We start from the raw sequence: 27,748 nt of genomic DNA, 5'->3' as shown, positions 1-27,748 counted from the left end.
GTGATGGCTGACTTTGAAATTAAATAACAAACCTAATGGACAGCTGTTGAACACTAGTAACACAGGTTGCTGTCTATATTGTTGCTTTGTTGTTAGACTTTAAATCATTTACTGACAGAACGAAGTAGAAGTGTTTAATGTAACTTTACCAGACGAAAACTCGTAACATCGGTTGCTGTCTATATTGTTTCATCGTTACTACGCTTTCAAATGTTTCTTAACAAAACGAATCAGAAGCGCTTGACGTGAATCTACCAGTTGGAAACTCGTAACACAGGCTGTTGTTAATGTTGTCTCATCGTTATTAGGCTTTAAATTACATTTAAAAGAAAGAAACATAGTTATTTGATGCAAAACTGCTCGTTGAAACTCCCGCTAGAAGACCAAAAGTTTGTGCTGAAAATGACGTGTATACGCAGTGCATAATGTTTGTGAATTCTTGGAGTATTGTGGAAAACTTGTATAGTAAATAATGTTTAAGCTGTTGCTCATGTAAGAGTTAATATATACGCATTGTTAACCATGGCTAGTAACAACAAAAAGAAGTAACTGAAATCTCAGCTATAGATATTAGTGATATAGACGAAAAGGATAAGAACCTGTCGTATTATCCTTTAGGTAGTAGAAAGAAATTTTTGAGTACAACGTTCTAACCAGTTAACTTGAAGAAAGAGAAAGAAAATTCGTATATTTTGATACTAGGTAAAGATTTAAGTTCACCGGATGCTCTTATGTAGATAGATTTTATTACTCTCTTTGTTCTGTATTTATTATATTAATTTCAAGACATATCCTGTAGCGCATTTATCTAATTATTTCATTTATGATTAGCATATTAATAGTGTTTAGCCTTAAATAGCTAGAAGTGTAACGGTTTTTTAGAAACCCTATTATAATTTAAGAAATTCACTACAGATGGGGCTGCATTGTAGCATCTCACAAACGTAATGTGAGTTTTAAGCCCGGCGCTACACAATAGACTACTTATTCTGTGTCCATGACAGGTATCGAACCCCCACTTTTAAAATATAAGCCCTCAGGTTTACCGTTGGCCCATTACAGTGCAAAGTTACAGTTAAACCCATGTTATACAATTAAGTAGATATGCACATTCACACACATACACGAAGAGACAGTGAATAGCTAGCTAACTAAATGATGGTCCAAAAACAAATAATTTGTAGTAGCTCGACAGATGGCACTACAAACATGCTTTATTTTTCAGTCTGTTCCACATGTTTTTACATTTAGACTCAAATCGCTTTTTAAACTAAATAATTATTCTATAATAAATATTAAGATGCAACAAAAAGCAGGTAATAAGGTTTCAAGTTCTGCTTTTGCGTTTTTGCTTCAAGTATTCAAAAAGTATCAACATCTGTTAAAATATAATTTTATTGAACAAACACGTTTTGACAAAAGTGTCATTTCCACTCCTTTAGTTGATAAAGCTAGCTTATTATTTTGTTCTTTTCACGTTTAATTTTTATAAAGAAACAAAAACATTGTACAGCTTTCAAAGAAAGGGTCCCACCAAGTGGCTTTTGTTCCACAGAATGCTTTATTTTGCGAGTCACTATAAGATTAATGAAACAGTTACAAACGGGAACGCACTTTACTTTAATATAACTCAATAGCTTAGACAAAAATAAAAAATTAGCTCACAGGATCGTAATAGAAAACTATACAAAATAAATGAACCATTATGTTTCATTCAGATGATTCTGGATGTTGCCCATTGATAGGACGTTCTTTCTCGCTCTCATATGCGACGATTATGAACAGTGGAGAACGCGTGATGTTGGTCCTGTCACGAGGGAGCACTAGGCGGCGGGCACAACGCGTGCCACAATTTTCGAAAGGAGAAGACGCAGAATCCGTCATTGACAAGCTGTTCCCTATGTGGCGTGTACGGCTGAACTCTAAGATCTCGTGCACGTCGCGTGGACTCCATTGAGCGTGACTCCGAGTCCAGTCTGAACTCAAGCTTTTCGACAATGACAAAGATCAGTTGTTTTAAAGGAATTGTTATGTCTCAGTCCTGAGAAAAAGGTTGCATTTTCTTTATAATATGATAATCGATTAGAGTTTACAACAAACATAATATCGAGTGAGTAATTTGTTGGTGGTATCAAGCTTTCTCAAATTAAAAAGAAAACATGTTAAATGAATTCAGAGGTGGAAAATAAATGCAACGCTTGAGTTCAATAAATATAAAGAAAGTTGTTTCAATAAGACAGGAAAACTGACGTACAACCCAGGAGTAACAACTGTGATTTTTGACATTGTGATGAGGTAGGTGTTCGAACAACAAATTTAAACAAAAAATTAAGATTTTCTCTTGTGAATAACGATTTAGACTGAGAAATCTGGCGTTTCTGGTACCGTATTTTTTAAAATCAAATATACTACTCGTTAATAAGTTGTTTCATTTATAACTGTTTCTTAATTAGAATTTGTTTAATTCTCTTGTGTGTTTCTTTTTTTCAAATTCTTTTACTCCAATCGTTTGGGAAGCAAAAAATTTCAACTAACATTTAATATGGTTATATTCTCTCATTCCAATCTTCGGGCAAACTTAGTTTTCTAGTATTCTTTTGCTGTAGTTTTTAAGAAGCAGTCATTCTCAACGAAGTTTTTGATTAATCTCAGCGCTAGCAGGGAAACCAGAAACGCTTATACCTAAAATTATCTTTCAATGAAATTCTACTATATGTATGGATATATACACATATATAATGCTTGTTTTGTTGTGCTAAGAACATTCTGGGGATATTGTATTGTTAAATTTACTAACGATCTTTGGCTGTGAGGAAATTTCTTTCAAATATTTCAATAAAAGAAGTTGATAAATATACAAAAACACGTACTCTGTTTAGTTAGGATGATCATATTTACTCGTAAGTCATAGCTGTGATATTGAATAATATATACACGACTGATGAATAAAACATAATATTCGTCAATAAAAAAAATCCAAATACTCCGAATTTTTCCAAATCAAAATCAGTGTAAGAATAATAATAGTTTTAGACAGATAGATAAATACATGCAGAGAGAGAAAGTGAGTGCATATGCGTGAACAGAATTATCGTATTTGTCGAGATTTTCCTTTGATTTGTCTTTCAGTGAACAACATGAAAATGCCCTTAAGTATTATCTCTGTTCAATAAATAATTATACAGCGTAATAAGCTTGCAGATTCATAAAAACACAGCAAAATATGTCGGATAGAAAGTACGTAAGGAAAGTCAGAGGAAACTCATTGAGGTATTGTATTGAGTTTAATGCCATTGCACTAAAATTTTGAAAGCTGCATTTTTCAAACATTTCATGACGATAACCGTAATACAATTGCTTCATTTTAAGTCTAACTTGCCTTTCAGTTCGTTCAATGTTTAATGGCTAACGTAAAACACCATACAACTAAACGCAATTGAAATTACAATTTTATTACATAATTACATCGAATTATCTTAAGAATGCTTTCATTTAGAGAGTGCCAAGTATCGGGCTGAGAATCAAAAAGTCTACGTCTCCCGCTGCAATGTTTCTAAATGTTCTCTGAACTTTCAGGTATGGATGAGTTACAATACCGACAGTCAGTTCCGTTTCTCGTTTCAAAGTGAGGCAATAATCTTGAGCCAGCGAGTGAGGGTGAGTGACTGCTACTGCCTGTTCTTTTGTAAGTAGCTTAAAGTATAAAATAAGGAGGAGGGGGCGGTCTCTGGTCTGGCCGTTTAGCTCGAGTGTCGCATAAGGTGTCGTTCACGTTAAAATTTTTATCAATATCTTGCGCAATACAGCTTTCCCTTGCTATTTTTCATTTTATCAATTATACTTGAAGTGAAAGAACTTACTTTGATACTTAAGATCTTAAAGTAGATGAGTCCTTGCCTTTTGAAGTGATATTACAGAAATAAAGATACAGTGTTGTAATAACATTAAATATTAGAAATTATATGACACTTGAGATTAATTACTTCAAAGTATCGTAGTCAGTAGATAAACTAGAAGTATTTGTGCCAAACGCCAAGCGTAATAGTATTAATACTATTATTAATAATAATAATATATTAATAATAATAATAGTATTAATACTATTAAAGTGGTTGTAGTCTTCTGATTTTAACCTAATTACAAAGTAACAAGAATGGTCGACTTCAAATGTATTTATGTCAATCCAAGAACTGTTTGTAAAAGGAAAGCATCCACTAAGGTTAAAACAACAGTAAAAGTTTAATACTAGGCTTATTTGTCGAATTTCACACAAAATCCCTAATTTTGATGTAAATGACTGGAAGAAATTCGGCCATTACAACCAATCACCAACATTTGAACTACTCTTCTCAGATCGAATGTGAGATTTGACAGTTACCTTTATAATGCATCAGCAGATCTAAAGTGCGAACTACGAACAGTTCAGAACGTTAACTGCTGGGCAAGCTCGACTCTATGAGAATGAATCATACGTAAAGTAACAAAACATTTTTGTGTAAACTGTTTGTTTGTTCACCAAGTATTGAATCGTATATGATGTCTGAATTCAGGTCATACTACGTAATTCCAAACTGTTTACAACTGCTTATATTCTTGTCACCAAAATTATTTTATTATACTTTACATTAACTCTATAACGATAGCCCTAAACGCTAAGCTTGAGCTCATATGACAATGTTTAAAGCATATAGACTTGATGACCGTACTTTTTCCTAGCTAAATGTACAGTTCGATAAATTAATATTATCTAACACATTGTATGTCATGAATAATATCGTTTTCATGTAAAAGATGAATATGATTAAAGAGTGAATTTTGGAAGTACTAAAAAATACAAAAAACGCATAACTCACACTGCGGAAGAGAGATTTTTTTTTTCGAGTATTGAGTGAACTATACAAGGCACATATCGACAATTTAAAACCCTGGCGCCCTTCCTTTACGAATACTTCAGACGAAGTACCAAATGAAGAAATTGGTCATGTTGGGTACAAACTAAAAAACAGTTATAGTGACTCCAACTCTAACTTCCCATTTGCACAATGCATGCTGTATAATAAAACGTTATTCTGTTCGATAGAAAAGTAGAGAACAAGACATTTCTGCTCGAGGCCCACTCTCAAGAAAGAAGTTATCCACGCGAAAACAGACGTGACTTTAGAAGGTTCCTCTTCTATTTAAGCTGGCGCTGCTAAACCAAACATACCCGTAAGCTAAAGCAAAAGCAAATGTTGGCGGTGTTGATACACATTTTTTTTTTTGGTCTGGATACTTAGTAGGATAGACTGAGAAAATAAAATGTAGAAAAGTTGGCTTCAAGTATGTAAATTCACTGCTAGCTGACATGTTAAATGTTAAATTCACTGCTAGCTGACATGTTAAATGTTAAATTCACTGCTAGTTGACATGTTAAATGTTAAATTCATTGCTAGCTGACATGTTAAATGTTAAATTCACTGCTAGCTGACATGTTAAATGTTAAATTCACTACTAGCTGACATGTTAAATGTTAAATTCACTGCTAGCTGACATGTTAAATGTTAAATTCACTACTAGCTGACATGTTAAATGTTAAATTCACTGCTAGCTGACATGTTAAATGCCTTGAGTTTAAATACGCAAAGTATAGAAATATCAGAAACGTCACTTTTTTTAAACAGCTCAATCTAAAAAGAAAAATTATTAGGCACAGAATCATAATGTGAACGGAATATACAATCTTAATTTTCGTAGTTTTGGAATATTAGGCTCTATTTAATGAGCTGTTAAAAATATATATATTGAAAATTATTGTGAAGGTTTATAATGTGATGTTGTACTGTAACCGTTTTTTTAAATCATTTGTTTTGTGGAAGAATGTTTAAGGTATGTTATATGTTTGTGTAACTTCATACTTTCACACTCCTTTTTTGTTCAAAGTTTATATCGACGAAATTAGTGAAACAATCTGATATGTGCAAAACATTTCATCATATAGTATCTAGAGGGCGCTTTGAGAGAAACTACAAATCGATCAATTTAATGGTCTAGTTAATAAGCTAAATTGCAGACAAAGTGTCATTTATTATGCTCAGAGTATCAGTACGCAAAAAAATGATAAAAATAAAAATAAATAAAATAAAATATATACGAATTAAAGGGCTGCTTATTTTTTTCATTAGCGTACAATCCTTTCAGAATTAGTTGTGTAGAATTAAGCACTAATTTGATTATGTTGATTATGCTGAAAAAAACAACATCTTTAGATCCCAAATAGCTATAACTTCGAAAGCTAGCATATTTGATTAAGGTTGTTCTGTAGCTGCCACTAATGAACAACATAATAGGAAAGTTCCTAGACTGAGATGTAACCCTTGATTAATGCATTTACTTGAAATGTTGCATTTACTCTCAAGTTACTGGAATTGTATTCCTTTAAGTCGCGTTTATAGGGTGGCTAAACACGGTAAAGCTATTGAACTAGCTCTTGGCTAGTTTAACATACCAGCTAAACATACGCACACTAACTCACACATGTTCTACACACTACAGCGGTCTTCGTAGCCAAGAATATATGTGTAGAATGCATTGTTTGAAATTCGCTTCCAGCCACTCTCCACTAAACAGTTCGTAGTACACTCTGAGCATAAGTACATACAATATGAACATGCACCCAAGAGGTCAACGTTTGAAATAATTTATGTGACTAAAATTTCACTAAGTGATTATTGCATCAGTATTGTATGGCAAAACTTGACATTATTTGTGTTGGCGAAGCTAATAATAAATCTTCAGGAAGTCAAGACATACACGTAAATGCTACAAACGTTTTCTGCTATTCGATATATAATACCTATATCCATATATAATCTCTATATCTATATCCATATATAATGTCTATATCTATATCCATATATAATACCTATATCCATATATAATGTCTATATCTATATCCATATATAATGTCTATATCTATATCCATATATAATACCTATATCCATATATTATACCTATATCTATGTATAACACCTATATCCATATATAATACCTATATACATACATTATGTATATATATTATATATATTCATATATAATGCCTATATCTATATATAATACCTATATCCATATATGTTAAAATTACTATACAGTGTACCTATATGTACGAACGCAATACTAGTACATATATATATATATATATATATATTAAAATGGAAGAATTGCTTATTGTTCGTTTATGTGAGAACAAAGCCAAATTAAGCTATTTGTTGTATCCGTCTAAGACAAGCTCCGGATTATAGCGTTCTAAATCAGTAAAGTTATTGCTGTTATACTGAGAAACTAAATGGACGAACCAATGTGAAGATATGGTTTTAAGGTTCACTTTAAACCGATAATAATGGTAGTTTTTGTCACGTTATGTTTCACAATGTAAGACAAAAGATGTCGTAGAAGCTGCTAGTTTCACTGTTGAAGTCAGAAATATATTCATATGCTTCATAAATACTTCGACATTTGTATTTCAGTAAACGTATTAATCATAGTACCTGACGTGTGAAATAATTTTGTAATTATCGTTATTTATGCAAGCTTCTAAACAAGTTACCCTGGGGGACAGCAGTAAGATTGAAGACTTACATCGATAAAATATAGGGTTCGACTCCATACAGTGGACACAACAGAGAGCAAATAAAACATCTTAGTAGATGCGCTGTAAGAACAACTATGATTAATCTATTATAATCAATAGACAATAAAACCAAAGTTTATTTGACTTTTGTAAACATGTGCTTATAAAGTCTTTATTACGAAAAAACATAATATCACTTCACAAAATAACAGAAAAGGAATAAAAAATTTCGTGAACAATTTACTCAAGAAAATATACCGCGACGTAGAAATTCTTGAGATAAGAGAGTCGTGAAAATAAACGTAATTGTTTTATTTTTAATGGTGTATTGCTATATAGCGGTAACTTTAACAGTCGATTACCTGCTGGTACACAAGTTTGTTTTTTTAGTCACAAGGGTGCACTTTGACTTTGGATGAATACATGAAGACACTTTAGAAATCAAGATGACGTTAAGACAAGGAGCTTCGTTACACTTATTTTTAAAACGCGAAAAGATTTGCTTGCTATTGTGTGACAGCGGTATGTCTGCGGACTTACAACGCTAAAAACCGGGTTTCGATACCCGTGGTGGGCAGAGCACAGATAGCCCATTGAGTAGCTTTGTGCTTAATTCAAAAACAACAACAACAACAAAACAGCTATTGTGTGAATGTCTATTCTAAATTAGTGAAGCGCGGTTAAAATTAAGAAAAGGGTACTTTGACCGCACTATGTCCAACAGGGATGTTGCGAACATAGTGTAATCGAAACTCTTATTACATTCCTTTTCGTCTTGAGAAACCCTAGGTGCGTGAATTAAAAGGTGTACTAAGCCTAATACTCATGTCTCATAGCAAGACAAACCAGCTTTACTCGCTGTCATAGGATTAGTATCAGTATTTTTTTAGGGAATCAGTGACACGACATCTGTAGATGGCTAGTAATGCAAATACATGAACATTTACCACATTACTCAGCTCTATGACTCTTAGGACAAATCAACTTCATTCTTTGTTTATGATTAGCCACCATTTTCATATCTTCGATCAGTTTTTATTTTTGCCTGTGTGCTAATATAAGTACACGAACGCTTGCGCTTAGGTTTCGGGTAATAGGAAGCTGTATGGGTTTTTAGAACCAAGCAACTTTTCTTAAGCGTTTTTTTTTTTTAAAGTAGTGAGATACTCCATTTTCATTAAAGTTAGTTTAGTTGTTATTATTGGCTATAATGTTTAAAATACTATTAAGTAAATGATTTTATCATTAAACGCAATACCTGGAAAACACCGATTGTTCGCATTTGACACAAGTGAACAAAACCCACTGGCGTTTGAACTTGATCAAGGAGAACAACAATCGCCGCTTGGATTTTAAAATTGACCAGATGAACAGCTGTGTTTAACTTATTTCATCAGCCAAGACGGTTTTACACAGAATAAACTAACTAGACAATAATACGAACAAAAACACTAAATTAGGTTTTAATACTCACTGTGAGCTTAACACAGATAAACCATTGTTTAGCCGTATGCTTAATAACAATCAAATCCCTGTCACACCATAGATGCTTGCCCTTTCAGCCGTGAGGGTGCTATAATGTTACGGTCAATCCCAGTATTCGTTGGTAAAATAGTATCCAAAGAGTTGGCGATGGGTGGTGTACGACTAGTTGCTTTCCTTCTAGACTTACACTGCTAAATTAGGGACGGCTAGCGCAGATAACCCTCGTGTAGCCTTGCGCGAAATTCAAAACAAACCAAACTTTCAGTCAAAACATAACGGGCGCCGTAACAGATGCGTACAAATCTAATATCTAGAAATTTATACATTGTATTATTTACAACTATTTCGATGTTCTTTTTTTTCTCTTTTTTATTTAGAAATATTTCATAGTAAAATGAAAGATCAGTCTGTAAAAAAGTAAAAGTGTTATTTTAACATAGAGATAATTATCCTCTATTCTTTGGTTTGTGTGTTTTTTCTTGAAGCAAAGCCACATCAGGCTATTTGCTGTGTCCATCGAGGAGAATCGAGCCCCTGATTTTGGCTTTATAAATCTTAAAAACCTACTCCTGTTTCAGCGGGGAACGCAATCTTTGGTGTCTACTTAAAATTCATATTTGACCGTAAATAAAAAATCGTAATAAAATAAATTGAACTGAGAAAAACAGGGAACTAGAATTACGAGACTCTTGCAAAGTCTTATAATGTATTGTCTGTCCTTGTATATATATATATACATCACACACATATATATATATCACTACAGAGAACGACAATCCCCAAACTCCGCTGCAATACAGACAACTTAATATACATTCCAAATTTGCAACGAATACGGCCGTGTTTATAGAATATCATACGCACGATAAATAAAATTACATCCCGCTGCACTGAGGCTACAGATCGTCTCGTCAACAGTAGCACTACTAAACCACAATGTCATCAAACAAAGAAAGTATTATTCATAAAAAGGCATAGGAAACATTACGACAGCATACTTTTATACCTTGTTTTTATGGATTTAATTAGGCTGAATTTAACTATTGAAAAAATAAAAGGATCTCCATCACGTGGATAGTAACCTTTCAGCAGCTTGTGTAAGGATACTCATGTTACGCCTTTTAACGTGTATTATATATACTATGTGTGACTGTTCGCTGATATTAAGTTTATTCTAGTGTTAGGTTAAATAATGCAGTGTTGTATTTAATTTGTTTTGCTTTTGTACGTTTGAGTAAACTGATTAAATGTTTTTTTTTTAAGTTTATAATTGACTACTGTAACCAAAAATAATTTGTTTGTTTATTTTTGAATTTCGTGCAAAGCTACACGAGAGCTAACTGCGCTGGTAGTCCCTAATTTAGCAGTGTAAGACTAGAGGGAAGGCAGCTAGTCATCGACACCCACTGCTAACTCTTGGACTATTCTTTTACCAACGAATAGTTGAATGTCCGACACATTATAACGCCACCACTGCTGAAAGGGCGAGCATGTTTGGTGTGTGTCAGGGATTTAAACCCGTGACCTTCGGTTTTTGAGTCAAACGCCTTAACCACTTGGCCTTCTGACAATATTGGATACTAACTTTTAAAATCTGATATCAAGTGGTGCGTTATTCAAAAATATATTGTTTGTCTATTTCCTGTTAACTTAAACAAAAAACTATCAACGGGCTATCTTTGCAATGGCCACCACGTGTATCAAAGCCCGAATTTTAGTGTTATAAACCTTCAGATTTAATAACGTGCCATTACAGGTTTAAGAAACGGCTCCAACCAACAAGTTTTAAGATATAAAGAAAACATTTAGGGTTTCGTGTTGACACCTTACGTAATAAAGATATATTATGCTACTTATTTGCTTGACTGATGCGATTATCTATTCTACATTTCATGCCCCCAGGTGGTTCAGCGGTAAGTTTGAGAGCTTATGATGTTAAAAGTCGATTTTCCATATTTGCGATGGGCTTGCGACAGATATTCCATTCAGGAGGTTTGTCCACCGTTAGATCAGCTGTAAATTTAAGAATTTATCACACTAAAGTCTGGAGCACGATTCCGTGCAATGAACAGAGTGCAAATAGTTATTGTTTAGTCTTTTATTAGCCAGCAATAAAAACATCAAAATATCACCTGTCAATAACTATGCAATTTTTGGACAACGTTGTTATGGTACTCTATTAAGCTTCCAAACCACAAAATTCCATTTGTTACAGAATATTTATTTTAAAACAGATGACAAAATTTTACATCACTGAAAACAGTAATTTTCCCCTCTTTGAATTTAATTATGTCAAAATTGTTACTCAAGAGCCTTGAATAATCGAGTGAGGATCAGTTTCCAAATCAGTAGTGAATCGTTACAAAATTGATGAAAAAAAAAGATCAATAACCCGCTGTATATGTGTACAGCCTTCTGAACACGCGCATGCCATTTTTCCCCTCAGTTTTTTTTACAGTTCTGTTCTGATATGCATTGTTTCGACTGACTTTTATATACTATAATGAATACTGCGTCTCTCTATCCAGTGTCATAAAATACAAATAATTATTTTCATTCCATAAGAGAGGCTAGAATGCGAAAGCCAAAAACGTCATACTGGTCATTTTCTTTGGATTAATTATATAATGATGTATCATGATGCACAAGTGAAGAATAAAAACATTTTGGAAAAAAATGATCATATGATCATTCGTGATTAATAAGAGTATTAATGCAAAACAATTGTGAAGATCACTTGTAGTGGTATATTATATATTAAAGCCATTGTGTTACGAATAATAATTATTTTTCTTATATTTTCCCATCACAGTAAGCTATCACAACGTGCAGATAAAAACCTAACTTTTGCACATAAGTTAAGATTGTGCTAAAGTGTTGCTTAAATAAATACACTGCTTTCTTAAAGGCACTGATAGAAGCTTTAGTTGATTTTTTAAACTTCTAAGGTTATTGCTAGTTACAAATGATATGTATATAAAAAAACATACGAAGGACAATCTTTTGATATTCATAGCCAAAGTTAAGCTACATTATCTACTTGGAATATTATATTAGACAAAATGATACTGAATCATCCTATTTTGTATCCCATCAAACAGATAAGTAAATCTAAAGCATCATATTTTGCATTCCATCAAAAAGAAGTGGTTGACTGGTACGATGTGAGACATAGAAGATTATAGAATATCAAGAAAGTTGGTGAAGCAGGAAGTTTGAACATCAAAAATAATGTTTGAAAAAGATTATCTGAAAATATAAAAATTAACACAAAGGATATCTTTAAAAATATTAAGGGTAAATAAAATGTTATGATGAGGGTAGGATCATTGAGAGATAATAAAAGAAGGATTGTATCTGATGCTTATGAGATTGCTGAGTTATTAAATTCTGCTTTTTCTTCGGTTTTTACTAATGAAGATTCAAACAATATTCCTCATTCTGAACAGTTGCTAGATGGATGCAAGAACAAACAAAATGATCACATAGATTCTGAGCTGGTTGAGAGAAGATTCGAAAGTTTAAAAAACAATAAGGTTTCTAGGCCAGATAATATTTACCCAAGGGTTTTGAAGTAGATTAAAAATTGTATATTTGAGCAACTTGTAGTATTTTTTATAAATCCTTAAATAGTAGGCTGATGAGGATTGGAAGTTGGTAATGTTTTTCCTCTTTTCAAGGAAGGTAACAACAATTCTAGTCATTATAGATTTACACCAGATGTGGGAAAAATTTTTTAAATTCAATGCTTTGCAAAATCATTTAATAAAGTTTGGAATTTTACTGGATAGTCAACATGGTTTCGCTAAGGAAAAATCCTTTTTATTTTGCAAATCTTTCGATATTCTTTGAAAAGATTACTGTGTATGTAAATGATGGTAATGGTATATATTTGACATATCTGGATTTTGTTCACGAAGCATTTTACAAGATGCCACATAAAAGGCCTTTAAAATATATTTATAGAAGAGGGAGAGCTAAGTTAACTAATTAGATAGAAGATTAACTGTATGGAAGAAAGCAGATGCTTGTTATGAATGGAGTTCACTTAAACTGAATTAATACTGTAAGTGGTGTATCTCAGGGCTCAGTCATAGGACTATTCTGTTTTCTTACTTACATCAATAACATAGATGAAGAAATAATCAATTAATTACTTAAATTTGCACATGATATTATAGTGTTGGATGTTGTTAGCTCTGAAAAGAATGTTGCTGATTTACAAAAGTATTTAGATAATTTAGTGAGTTCAGCGAATAAATGACAGATAAATTATAATATAATACAAGGTGTTCGGAAAGTCACTCTGCACTTATATATTTATTAACATACATGTTTCAATATAGAATACAGGAGGTAAATATGAATGACAATTATAAACAATGCTAAAAGTGACCCTCGTTGGCATCAATACAGGCCTGGATCCTTCTTATTTTGTTTCTAAACACCGCTATCAGTTGCTGGCTTGAAATAGACTGAATAAAATATGATTACAAAATTGCACAGTGACTTTCCGAACACCCTGTATAATGTAGATGGGAATAAACTTAACAGTGTCATGAAAGAAAGGGATCTTTGCATAATAGTTGATCAGTCTTTAAAGCCATCCAAGCGGCGTGCTGTTGCAATTAGTAGGGCAAGTAGTAGTTTAAGTCTTAGCTACAGAAATATTAAATACAATTCTAAAGAGGTTATAATTCATTTGTACAGGCCACAGGTTAGACTACATTTGAAGTATTGTGCTTAGTATTGGGCTCCTTATCTTAGGAAGGACACTGAATTGTTGGAAATGGTCCAGATAAGGGCTACTAGGATGATGCTTGGGATGGAAAGAGTTGTCATACGACAAGAGGTTAAAGTCTCTGCAATTGTTTTCTCTTGAAAAAAAGATTTAAAGGGTTCTGTTTAAGGTATTTAAGATTGTTAATGTAATTAATAGTGATGATGCATCATATAAATTTTGGCAGCGAAAAAGTCACTTTCAGCCAAGACAGTTTTATTTTTTAAATAGTGTGGTTGACCTTTGGAACGGATTGCCTTCGGATATTGTGGAGACAGTAAACTTAAGTGACTTTAAGAGAATGTTTGATGAGTATATAAATGATAAGGACTGGCTTTGAGGTATTTTATATTTTTTTAATTAATAGTTTTAGTTTGGTTTAAAGGATGGAACAGCCTAAATAGACCAGTAGATCCCTTATTATTCCCAAACATTATGTTGTGTTGTGATTATTAAATCTAAAACGTTCTGTTTTGTATTACATCAAACATGTGATAGATAAATCTAAAGCATTATAATTTGTATCATATCAAACATGTGGTAAGTGAATCTGAAACATTATAGTTTGTATCACATCAAACAGTTGGTAAGTCAATATAAAAAATCCCCTTTGGCATCCCGTCAAACAGGTGGCAAGAAAGTTTAAAACATCCTGTTTGGTATATCCTATAAAATAAATGATAAATAAGTCTGAAATGTTCTGTTTTGAAAGTCCTACCACACGGGTGAAAAGTGATTCTTGACGCCTATAACCAGAAATATCTGAAACCTGTAGCATATTCTAGTGGTTAGCGTAATGATCTGCGATATGTTGCTGAATACAAATCACTCTTCTCGCTGTGTTAGTCAGTTCTACTATTCAGCTAAAGTAGCCCATGAGCTGTGGATGTTGTTAACTGGTTTCGTTTCTTCTGTCAGCAGTTCTTGGTCAAAGATGGCTTATCTGATTTTCAGGGTTTTCTGACTTGTTGTTTAGTCTATTGAGCAAAGTGTCGTTTAAGTTGAAAATACTAATTGTTTCGTGAGTTTCGAACCAACACTCGATATTCTCTAACATCCATGTTTTATAACAGTGGCACCAAAGTGTTGTTTGTTTTGATGACCAAAGCTACATTGTGGGCTATCTGTGCTTTCCGTACCGCATTTCGATACCTAATTTTGTTTAGTGTTATAAACTCTGAGTTACAGCTGATCCACCAAGAAGCGTTGCACCAGTTCTTTCACAGTTACTTTTGTAAATTACATAAGAAAATATTATATTAAACATTCTTATAAGTGATTTATGTTTGAAAGTTCCTGTACCTTTACTCTTAGTATCCTTTAAGATGAAGATTTGTGATACTAACTGTTTTATTTGTTTTTACTTCACGTACAAGGTTTACCTCCTGTTTTTATTTGCAAAATGTCCAATTATATGTGTTTTTATTTTGCCATCTTCCCCGTAGTGTCAATACATACGATGGTACATTTTAGCTGCAAGCTTCATTCTTGTATTAACTCAGTCAGATTTTCTTTTAAAATTATTATAGAAAGTTATCTCTTCAAATCTGATACAACCTTGTTAGACTTTTTCGTGAAATGGTTCGTCCAAATGATGAAAATGTCTTACTATTCAGTTTGTTTGTCTGTGACTGTAAACTCTGTTAAGCTAGCGTGCAACAGGGCGCTATACGCTGTATATTTTATAATATAAGATTGATTAAAAAGAGTAAAATTATTATACTTGTTTTTCGATATGTATTGGATAGTACACTCTAAACGCTTTGAGAATTAGTCAAATTATTTTTCCTAAGATTTCCCATCAAAGAATATTCAGTAATTTGACTAAGGTAAAAGATCTTTGCCTCGTTGAAAGATTCACGACTCATAATGTACTGATCAATCTTCTTCATTATACCTAGTTATTTGTATAGTTACTCCAATGAGGTTTCATACACATATAGCACTCCGTTAGGACACCCGTTCCTGGTACTTGAGAATATGTGCCAAGTTTGTTGTCGCAAGTTTGGGGCCCCCCGCTAGTACAGCGGTATGTCTCCGGATTTACAACGCTAAAATCAGGGGTTCGATTCCCCTCGGTGGGCTGAGCAAATAGCCCTTTGTGGCTTTGCAATATGAAAAACACAAACACACGCAAGTTTGGGAGTAGAGAAGGAGATATGAGCACAGTTTTTCAACATGATGCCTCGGGATTATGAATGGGTCTGAAACACAAAATCTGAAAGCAATTTCAGGCTCAAGCGATCATGGAAATATACTCTAAGGCTTTCCGTCATGTTTTAGTGACCTTATGAGGACATCATTTTTAGCTCCCCTTGGTAGTAGAGTTACAGCATACAGTAAACTATAACCCTTCCAGGCCATTCCGACTCCGCCTAAAGTTTGGTCCTCCTAGCTCCTGAACTGTGGGAAGGGTTAGTTGGAATACCTACATGCCAAGCTGCAAGTTGAATTTATATATGGTTGATGTTACTATTGTTCTATCAAGTATTGGTATATCTATATGTGTAGGTTATGCCGTTCTCTAAAACTGTGGTGTATATTAGGTTCTGTAAAGTAGTAATAAGTGTAAGGTTTCATTGTGGTCTTTTTAAGAAACTGTAAACTTATGATCCATGTAAGGTTTCACAGTGTATGTTACGTCGTTCTCTAGAGCAATGATCTGTGTATGTTACTGTTGTTTGTTAAGTTATGGGTTATGTATAGTTTCAGGATGAAACTTCCAATTTACTCATACGAGCGTATTAAAAAAGGCTTAACTAGCTTAGGTAAATTTAATTTCTCTGTTAGCCTGCAGATTCCAAAAACTTTATCAAATTCTCAAGTTTTTTCACGGCAAACCTTTACAGTGAACTTGTTCAAGTTTTAATGGAAATACGTTAAATTTTTAAAGTCTTATAATTCTGTTTCCAACAAAGGGATGATTGTATCAACTTTTGTTATTGGATAAAATTACTTCTGTCGAATGTGGGTTCAGCATGAGATCCTATTTTGTTTTTAGTGCGAACTACGATCGTACCAGTACTGCGTGTAAAACCTTACAAGTGAAGCAGAAGTTGAAACGCGTTTCCTTATTTAATTCTAACCAGCCAACCAGATAAATCCTGATATTAGGTTCACCGCATCGTGCTACTAGCGAACAGTAAGCACGGAATAGATACAGTTCATCAACCAATCTAATGCGTTGTCTGACTAAAACGAGGACTATTTACTGTCTTGTTGATGATTGTTGAATTTATAACACGAGGAGACAGCAGCGGCGTTAACTTCAACAACCCATCCTAATAGAATATTAAAAAATCCTATATCTGAAAAGGCAGCAATATAGCATAAAGCATTTTGCATCACTTTAACACTTATAACACTATGTAACAAAATTTTTACTTTTTCTTGTTCCTGGGCAGAAGGTACTATTTCCCAATTGCTTATACCTAAAGTAAATGGGAAAGACCTATTTTTCTCTTCAAACTTTGCTTTTCTGACCAGGAAGCGTATAACGAAAACATGATGGGAGACTATATCTGGGGGCTGATACGTGCAAATGATTTACATTAAGTCGCAAATCTCGAAAAACTACTCACTTTTAAACATTTTTGTATAACTTTAGTATAAATACATGTAAATATTGATTCATATGTTGTTTTATTCAGACCTTATGTAAATGAAAAGGTGCAAATTTGCCTGTTTTTACATAGAAAATAGGTTAATTTATAAATTTCATTATCCAGGTCACAAAACAATGTTTGAAGGGAATAATGGCCATTTTCTGTACTTTTACAACATAAGCAATTAAGAAATAACACATACTATCCAGGAACAAAATTCGTGTTACACAGTGTAATCAACACGTGGCTTGTTTTTAGTTCTTCAGGTCGTCTCTGTACCATGGCTCGAAAAACTGTAGAAAACCAATCAGAAACAACAAAAATCAGCCAACAAGCCCATTCCCTTGGCTGTGGTTTCGCTAGATAGTAGAAAGGGACAGTGTGAATCTCGTTAATCACATGCTCGCCCTTTCAGCCGTGGGGACGTTATACTGTGACGGTCAATCCCACTCTTCGTTGGTAAAAGAGTAGCCCAAGAGTTGGCGGTGGGTGGTGATGACTAGCTGCCTTCCCTCTAGTCTTACACTGCTAAATTAGGGACGGCTAGCACAGATAGCCCTCGAGTAGCTTTGTGCGAAATTCAAAAAACAAACAAACAACTCCTTCCTTGATATTTCGGATACTTTGTTCCTTCAGGATGTTGTTAAGAAATAGCATTAATTAATATCAGCTGTAAACAAACAAATTTCTGACAGAGAAAAATGGCGCTTCAATATTGTATGTCCAAAACTCTTTTTATGGACACTCGTGAAAGGTAGGTTTATATATATCTAATTAAAGCTTACACTAAGTTACGAAGGAAGTCAATCACACTGTATATTACCTACGATTCACATTCAGATACGGAGAATACTTCTAGTACCTATGATACAAACAACTTTAAAAGTGTGAGCACACAAGAGTAACAACAATATGATCAACTTATTGTCCCTAGATACCATTTCACTTCAACTTGCTTAGTGTAGTTTATAGTTAAACGCAGCAACAGAGGTAGTCTGCCTCCATTACCTTGGATCCACGTGTTTGGTTAAGTGAAGTTACATTAATAGAATGACATTTCTCCATAAATCAGTTATCACAGCAATCTACACACCAAGTTACTTTGAGGTCTTTTATGAGGTTGTCTTTGATAAAGTGATCTATTGTCGAAGATTAGAGGGAGCGAGATTATTTACGAAAACAATTTTAGAGTCGACTGAGCATTATATCATTATATCGCTTGCTGATGGCAACAATCTAGTCAAGCAAACTCGGGTTTTCATCGTTTTATTTTATTATTGGGTTGAGGAATTTCTTCGTGAGCGTTTTTTCAAGTTAAACAAATATATTCATAAATGAAATGCTTTCGCAAAATATTTCATGTCATTTGGTAGATAATTTTTTGCTCTAATAGATGGTGTGTTTGATTTTCGTATGTCTTTAATTTTTGCTTTCATTTTCAGCTCATTAAATTGACTGTCAAGTGGACAAAATCGAGCATTTTTGACACCATCTGCTTTTCGCATTTAATTTCTTGCAATTTCGTTTAAAACAATGCATACTATATACCTAGGTATTACATGAAATAAAGTATCATAATAAATGTTTTGGGTGTAATGTGTTCATGCATTGAAGTATTGTATAGTCTTGCATGTAATGCTTGAATGAAATTATTTAAAAACGCTCACGAATTATTCCTCAACCTAATAGAAACAATGGGATGAATCCCGGATCTATAGGAGACGACATGTATCTACCGAATGGTTGTAATAAACAAACATTGCACAAACCACATGGACGTATAAGTTAATTGTGTTTGTTTTGTTTCAAATATTCACGTACAGTTACGACAGAAATTGTTCGTACCCCTGCGTCCCGATTAGTTTTTTTCTCATAACTTAAAAAGTATAATGATTTTGCTAATAGACATACAATATGTTATAAATATTATACTAACACACATCTACATAATTTTTATGTAAATTAAACGACAAATAAACTGTTTATAAACAAATAACCAAAAATAGGAGCAGAAAGTGTTCGTACATTTCAGAATGTGTGGAAAAACTGATATTCCCGTAAAACTTTTGTTTCGTTTGGCGAATAAACTACATTATACCATTTCAGAACTAGACACTGGGTTCATAATTTTTTGAATTTAGCCAGCAAAATATGTACTTCTGGCAATTTAGCGCCGTCTCCGTCATTATCTGCTTGGTCATCATTGCGAAATGAAACAACTGTCCAGTGATTTAAAAAAACCGAATTATTGTAAAATACAAGTCTCGTGTGCCTCTTTCCGTTATTGCAACACAACTTAATGTGCCGAAATCTACTGTTCAAAGCATAATTGCCAAGTTTAAGCTTATAAAATCAACTGCTAACCTCCCTCGTTCCGGACGCCCCACCAAAATTCCAGAGAGAACCAAGAGGAAGGTTCTCAGAGAAGTTAGTAGGAACCCTCGTATGCAAGAAAGTATGTAGATAAACCCTTTACCTATTGGAAGAGTATTGTTTGGTCAGAGGAGACTAAAATCGAGCTTTTCGGCCACAATGATGTTTGCAATATTTTCCGTAAGAAAGGGGGAACGAAACCTTCCAAAGAACACCGTCCCTAGAGTTAAACACGAAGGTGGCTCGATCATGCTATGAGGTTCCTTTAGCTCTTCTGGTGTAGGCAGTTTTCACTGTGTCAACGAACTCATGAAAAAAGAAGAGTACGTTGATATGTTAGGCACATATGTCAAGAATGATGCTCGGAACTTGCGGCTTGGGCGTCGTTGGATATTCCAGCACGACAATGACCCTAAGTACACATCGAAATATGTACAATCCTGGTTGCAGAGGAACCATATAAGCGTTCTGGAGTGGCCATCGCAGTCACCCGATCTCAACCCAATTGAAAACGTTTGGCATGAGATGAAGACCAGGGTTCATCAGCGTCATCCGAAAAACTTGCAAGAGTTGGAGGCCTTCTGTAAAGAAGAATGGAAGATAATACCAGTCGAGTACTGTCAAACCGAATAGAGATTGCGCCAAGTAATTCACCTGAAAGGCTACACAACTGACCATTAAAGTAGACGCACGAACACTTTCTGCCCCTCCTATGTTTGGTTATTTGTTTATAAGCAGTTTATTTGTCGTTCAATTTACATAAAAATATATGTAGATGTGTGTTAGTAAAATATTTATAATATACTATACTTTCATTATCCTAATCATGATACTTTTTAATGTATGAGGAAAAATTACTCACGACGCAGGGGTACGAACACTTTCTGTCGTAACTGTAAAGCTACACAAGTGTTATGTGTGCTAGCCGTTCCTATACTTCAACAGAATAGTAGCAATAAAAAAACATTTCATAAACTAGATGGACATATAAGTCGCGTTAGTTTTGTTCCAAATATTCATAGAAAAGTACGCAAATGTTATTGGCACTAGTTTGTAAGTGACAGGCTTGAAGAAAGACAACTAGAATAAACATCATCACCGTTAATTTCTTTGGTTACTCTAATTGGATAATGAGATTTCACCATCACTCTCTTAATACACCCACGGTACCGAAGTGTGGAGCACGAGTCGCTATTGTTGTTTATTTCCTATCAACGAGATGCAAGTCGAGGAATCAAGAATCCTTAGAACTACAACTCGATCATTTAACCATTTAACCTAAGGTTAAGAATTGAGCTTGAGATAGTTTTACTCCTTTGGTAATCATATTTAAAATATGAAGAGTTTATCATGGAGTAAACTGCACACGTTTATGGTTTTTTTTTGTTGAATAACTCACCAATGGCACAGTGCTATGTCTGCAGACTTACAATACTAGAAACTGAGTTCCAAAACCCGAAGAGTATAGATAATCCCTTTGTGTAGCTTTGTGCTTAACTTCAAACAAAGTTATTGGATAGTCTATATATGTATATGATATCATATTCAATAAATATAAACTATTAACATGCAGAACATTTATTTCCAAATATATAAAATTATACATGTATATCAAATCAATTGAACTTCTTCGAAATATGCGATAACATAGCTTTAACCAATTTCAATGTATCTTTGAAAGATATCACAATATTTTATTGAATTTTTTAAAAAAATTACATATTCCTTCATGATTTCAACGTAAACTTATTCTGAACAGTTCTTGATTATACTCCAAGGTATAAAAACAATGGGATGAAACTCGTGGTTACTGGTTCCAGACTTACCATTTTAGAATGTGACAGAACATTCTCTTACCCGATTAGTTCTGTATACAACGAGATTATGTTTTTATTTAACATTAAATAAATTCTTATTTTACCTGTATTTGATATAAACCTACTCAAGAGAGAGAGCGATGAGAGTGGAAGGGGACAGATGTTTCCAAAAACAATGTTTTAGCTGTACTTCTCTTTCCTCTTTACCAAATACTGTTTTATAAACGTGTCTGTTTTTTAGTGTTTCATGTTGTGGATTTAACTCTTAAATTAGAAACTAATTATGGAGAAATACTGTCCGAACTTTATTAAAAATATTAATTAATTTAACTTTTCTCGAACTCTTAAATAATTAAAAAAAGACAATGTTGAATGTTATACGATATAACAGTCTTCAGCAAGATATTATATATGACGTAACATTCTTCAGCAGGTATTATATATGATGTAACATTATTCAACAAGGTATTATATATGATATAACATTAAGGTATTATATAGAATATAACATTCTTTAGCAGATATTGTATACGATATACCTGTGGCCTGGCATGGCCAAGCGCGTAAGGCGTGCGACTCGTAATCCGAGGATCGCGGGTTCGAATCCCCGTCACACCAAACATGCTCGCCCTCCTAGCCGTGGGGGCGTTATAATGTGACGGTCAATCCCACTATTCGTTAGTAAAAGAGTAGCCCAAGAGTTGGCGGTGGGTGGTGATGACTAGCTGCCTTCCCTCTAGTCTTACACTGCTAAATTAGGGACGGCTAGCACAGATAGCCCTTGAGTAGCTTTGTGCGAAATTCCAAAACAAAACAAACGATATACCTTTTTGCAGCTGGTATTATATATGATATAACATTCTTCAGCAGATATTATATACGGTATAACATTCTTCAGCAGGTATTACATACGGTATAACATTCTTCAGCAGGTATTATATATGGTATGACATTGTTCAACAGGTAATATATATGATATAACATTCTTGAGCAAGGTATTATGTATGATGTAACATTATTCAACAGGTATTTTATATAACTTTATTCAGCAAGGTATTATATATAATATAACATTATTCAGCAAGGTATTATATATAATATAACATTATTCAGAAATGTATTATATATAATACCTTTATTGAGAAAGGAATTATATGTGATATAAAATTCTTCAGCATGTATTACATACGGTATAACATTCTTCTGTAGGTATTATACACGATGTAACATACTTCAGCAGGTATCTTATAGAATATAATTTTGTTCAGCAGGTTAATATATATGGTATAACATTCTTCAGCAGGTAATATATATGATATAACATTCTTGAGCACGTAGTATATACGATATAACATTCTTAAGCGGATATTATATATACTACAATATCATTGAGAAAAGTATTATATGTGATGTAAAATTCTTCAGCATGTATTATATATAATATAACATTCTTCAATAGGTATTATATATGATATAACATTATTGAGCAAGGTATTATGTGTAATGTAGCATTATTCGGCACGTTTTATATATGATGTAACATTCTTTAGCAGGTATTATATATGATATAACATTCTTCAGTAGGTGTTATGTATGATATAACATTCTTCAGCAGGTATTATATACGACATAACTTTCTTCAACAAGGTATTATGTATCGTATAATATTCTTCATCAGGTATTATATACGATATAACTATCTTTCAGCACGTATGATATATGATATAACGTCACTGATAATAAGTTAAATTACATATTTTTATAAAATAAACCACGATTCTGCAGTAAGTGTGCAGGCTTATAACACCAAAAATTGGGTTTCGATACCAGTGGTGAGCAGAGCACAGATAGCTCATTTTGTATCTTCGTACTTAATAACAATCTAACTTTATCAAAAGAAAAATTATCTTGAAATTCAATCGAGCTTATGAGCCTGAACTGGAGAAATTCCCTTGTCGAGAGGACATACTATACCATTGTGTTAAAATTTATTATTCACTCTTTTAAACAGAAAGTGCTTTAGATTGTTATTAATATTATTTGGTATTACATACATTGCCTATTCTGAATGTCACTTCATTTACTAATATATATATATGTGCTATAGAATTCTAAAAGCTTTCTAGCTTGGTAGTCTATTAAGATATAACACAATACATTAAACATTAAGATTACTGACAAATAAGGGTTTGTTTCCTGATTCCTATTTACGAAATGCTTCTGTTCAAGCTAGTGATGTTATTTGGTATCTGAACCAGAAATCTGGGATAAACGGCTAAGAAACTTCAAGTAATGATTGCAGATTAAAGATAAGTCATCTAATCCCTGAGAATGAGGTGCCCAATCGATTTCTAGCTGCGCATGCTCATCTAGAATACATCCGAACTAAAATTTTGGTATCTTTTAAGTGAAAAGAAGAAATGGCGTTGTCAAATGTATTTTAATTTTACTGATAATATTGCACAATTGAGACCACACGTATTTAGTAAAGCGTTCAATTTAGTTAAATATACTTTCGTCACATAAACTTTCTTCTTTTAGTGTAACGTGAGTTGTGTTTAATTTCTAAAGTCATTAAAATTCAAATGCTTGACTACTGCTTTACTTCCAGTGCCCTTGGCATATGCAGTTTTGCAACATCTTTGCTCCCGCAAGTGACGCTGTGTTATAAAACTCTTTTATCTAACAAAACCTGTTATGTTAGTGAAATTTAGCATATTTGTACAATTCACAAAGCATGGTCACATACCTACTGTTTAGTAAGTTCACTGAGACGTAGTACTCATGGCTAACTACTAATAATGTTTCAATTAGCGATGCTAAATTTGGTATTTTAAGGCTATGTGTTGCAACAATGGTTTTGTGAAATCTTAAAACTTCTTCTGCAGAGTCCAAATAACAGTAAAATTATTTCATGTGGTTTGCAACATATTTTAAATAACTAAAAAAAAAAGTAAGTTAGTTAAGAACCCCTTATTGTTATTGTAATATTATATCTGGTCTCTTCAATACACCTATTGATGACACTATAAGTGATACTTTGACAATTGAAAGATAGCTGGACCTGTTAACTGCAGACCAAATTTCGACTAAATTCCATAAAACGTCTTCTTTTTTCTGATATTCTATTTTTCATATTTTCCATGAAAAGTTTTCCTGTTTCTCTTCTCATGTCGCTCTTTTCTCTTTCCCTAAATCAACAGAACTTATGTTGAGATATGTAGATGAGCATGAACTGAACACATTCTGCAACGTTTCCTTCCAACCACAAGTATGACATAAATCTACCTTGTCATCATACCAAACACTTAAGTGTAGAGAGCAAATCATACTTAAATTGCCAGAGGAATGAAATTCTAAAAGGCTCCACCCTCCATTAACACATTTCATAATAAAGCCCGCTGCTCTACACAATTCTATCATGTTTATCCTAGGCAACCACTGTGTTTAGTTTCTTTTTTCTTCCCAGCTGTTTGAATCTTCCTGAAAAACTAACTCATTTCCCTCTTGGTCACCAGCATATGACCATCATTTATGACTTCATCATCCCAGATCCTGGTCCTCTACCAGGATAGCCTCAAAAGTCTCTTTGTATCTAATTCTGGACTGTGCCTCACTTACTGCTACCTCAGCAGTCCACTTTCTGCCAGATCAGATATTAGGTTGGGTATCTCTGACCAGAGAATATTTTGAGTCTTTAGAATCATGAATGATCTTGCTTTGGGTATTTTGAACTCCTTTAAAAGAGACATCACTGACAACACCGACTTCGTGAGAAAGCTGTGTAACGAAACAGTTTTATAGCCATCTAAATAACCAACTATCACCACTAACTTCATAACAATAGAATCGTAAAGTGATTACAAACTTCTTTTTTCTGATGTAATAGTTCTGAAAACAAACATCAACGCAAAACCGCAATGTACTAACACTTATCTACATAATTTCTCCTGCCACCTAGAACTGACTAAAATAGAATTATAAACTATTTTGGATAAGGATAGGCAATTCGCTTGAAATTATTACACGAATTTTCGAGACTAATAAGTAACCAAATACAATAATACAAAACATATTTAGAACACCTGTATATACACATATATAAGAAACCTGGTTATTTCATTTCCAGGTGACAATTCCAGAAAGAGATGGACACTTCACTACATTACTCAATGTTTCATATTTATATGCTACAAGAAACACCCACACATTAAATTCAATAATTTGTGGATTCCGTTTATTAAAAATAAATATTTGGAGTGAATAATATTACATTTTTTGTTTCCAAACTTAGAAAAATTTCCAGTTATATTATAAAGAAGATATTATATTCTTCTTTATTGATTTCTCTAATTTAGTTGGTAGATAGCAACATGTAAAGACGGTTAGTGATGCAGTAACTGAAAATATCTGAATTAAATAAATAACAAAGAGAAAAACAAAACTTGACTCTTATTCCTTAATACCTATATATACTGTCCATGCTACGAACCTATATCATTAACTGAAAACTGATATATACTTTTGAAACATCAAATGTACTTTTACAATATCATGTCATCAAAGCTTCTTCGATACGCTTAAGTCACTTTACATAATAGATTGTACTAAATGTGATACGGTAACTGGATAACATGATGATAGAAAACACAGGTGCTAACTAAATTCTAAACATTAGTTTGATCTGGATAAAGTGTATTCAAAATATTGGAAAACTCTCACCACTCTTGCTTGAAAAACACAATATGAAGATTCCAGCAATCAGGTTTCTTTTTGTTGTTTTGTTTTTTTCTGTTTAGCGTGAAGCAACACAATGGACTGACTGTCTGTGTACCGTCCGCCTCTAGAAGTGCAACCCTGGATTTTAGCGTTGTAAATCAAAAAGCTTATTTCTGTCCCACCGGGAGACAATCAGTTAGGATTGTATAGTATACATATGTACACCATACATTTACTGTTGATTTATCAGGAGACAATTATATAGAACTGTTGTATATATTATAGGTACACCATAAAATTACCTCTGACCCATTGGGTGACAATCGGGTAAGAATGTTATATATATGTGCATACCGTAAATGTACTTCTGACACACCGGGAGACAATTAGGTAGGACTTAATGTATATATGTATATCGTACATTTACCTTTGGTTCACTGAAAGACAATAAGGTAGGACTGTAATATATATATATCATAAACTTACCAGAAGACAGCCAGTTAGAACAATAATATATATACAGTACTGTTTTAAAGTGTTAGGACAAGAAAATATTTTGTCATTCTTTCCATTATATGAGACTAATTCTTCCATGTCATTGCAGAATGTTAATTTCAACACTGTTGTAATGTGTGATCTAGATTCATTTTTTGTTGCTATGGTAATGCTTCACTGATCCTTGTTGACAAATGAATGAGCCAGGATGAGAATACTTAGCATTATTTAAAATTACACCTTAGAAACAGGTAAATTTGAAAATAGGATGGAGACAGAACATTTAAACTCAATGATATCAATGTATCTTAGTTTGTACAGTTGAAGACAGAAGGAAGACTACCACTGATCTCGAGCATGAGATAAACAACCATGTACCAAATGACAGAAAGTGTCCAGATCTACAATATCAAAAATACTCAACAAGAATGAAATATTTGGTTGTGCAGTAGCATAAAAAACTTTTACTTCATTCTCCAAATATTGTCAAGAGACTGTGCTAAAAAGTACAAAAATTGGGCTACTAATGATTGGAAAAATGATGTTATGGTCGGATGAGTCGAAGTTTAAAATATTTGATTAAATGTGTAGGTTGTACGTCCGGCAGAAGAAAGGTAAAATATACTTATCTCAGTGTATAGCTCCTACCATGAAGCATAGAAGAAGAAGTGTGATAGTTTGAGGTGTTTTTCTGCTGAGGCGACAGGAGATTTTTGCAAAACAGATCGAATAATGAGCCAGCGCAAGTACCATCAAATACTAATCAGTCATGGTATACCAAGTGTTTTGTGTATTATTGATAAAAACATTATACTACCAGCATAGAGAGTAATTGATTAATCCACCCTATAAAGAAATTACTTAACTA

General features: G+C 33.3%; 1 protein-coding gene across 1 annotated transcript in view; it reads left to right on the top strand.

Moving 5' to 3' along the window:
• The first annotated feature begins 1,864 nt into the window (after positions 1-1,864).
• LOC143232794 (uncharacterized) overlaps positions 1,865-27,748 on the top strand; it is an 86,113-nt gene continuing 60,229 nt past the window's right edge. The window contains exon 1 of the mRNA XM_076468656.1: positions 1,865-2,295. The gene's annotated coding sequence lies outside the window, so the exon portion shown is untranslated. The remainder of the gene's footprint in view (positions 2,296-27,748) is intronic.

This window comes from Tachypleus tridentatus, chromosome 11 (genome assembly GCF_004210375.1).
Source record: "Tachypleus tridentatus isolate NWPU-2018 chromosome 11, ASM421037v1, whole genome shotgun sequence".
Taxonomy (NCBI): Eukaryota; Metazoa; Arthropoda; class Merostomata; order Xiphosura; family Limulidae; genus Tachypleus; species Tachypleus tridentatus.
The sequence above is the reverse complement of the archived record's forward strand: the minus strand, read 5'-3'. Positions and strand labels throughout refer to the sequence as shown.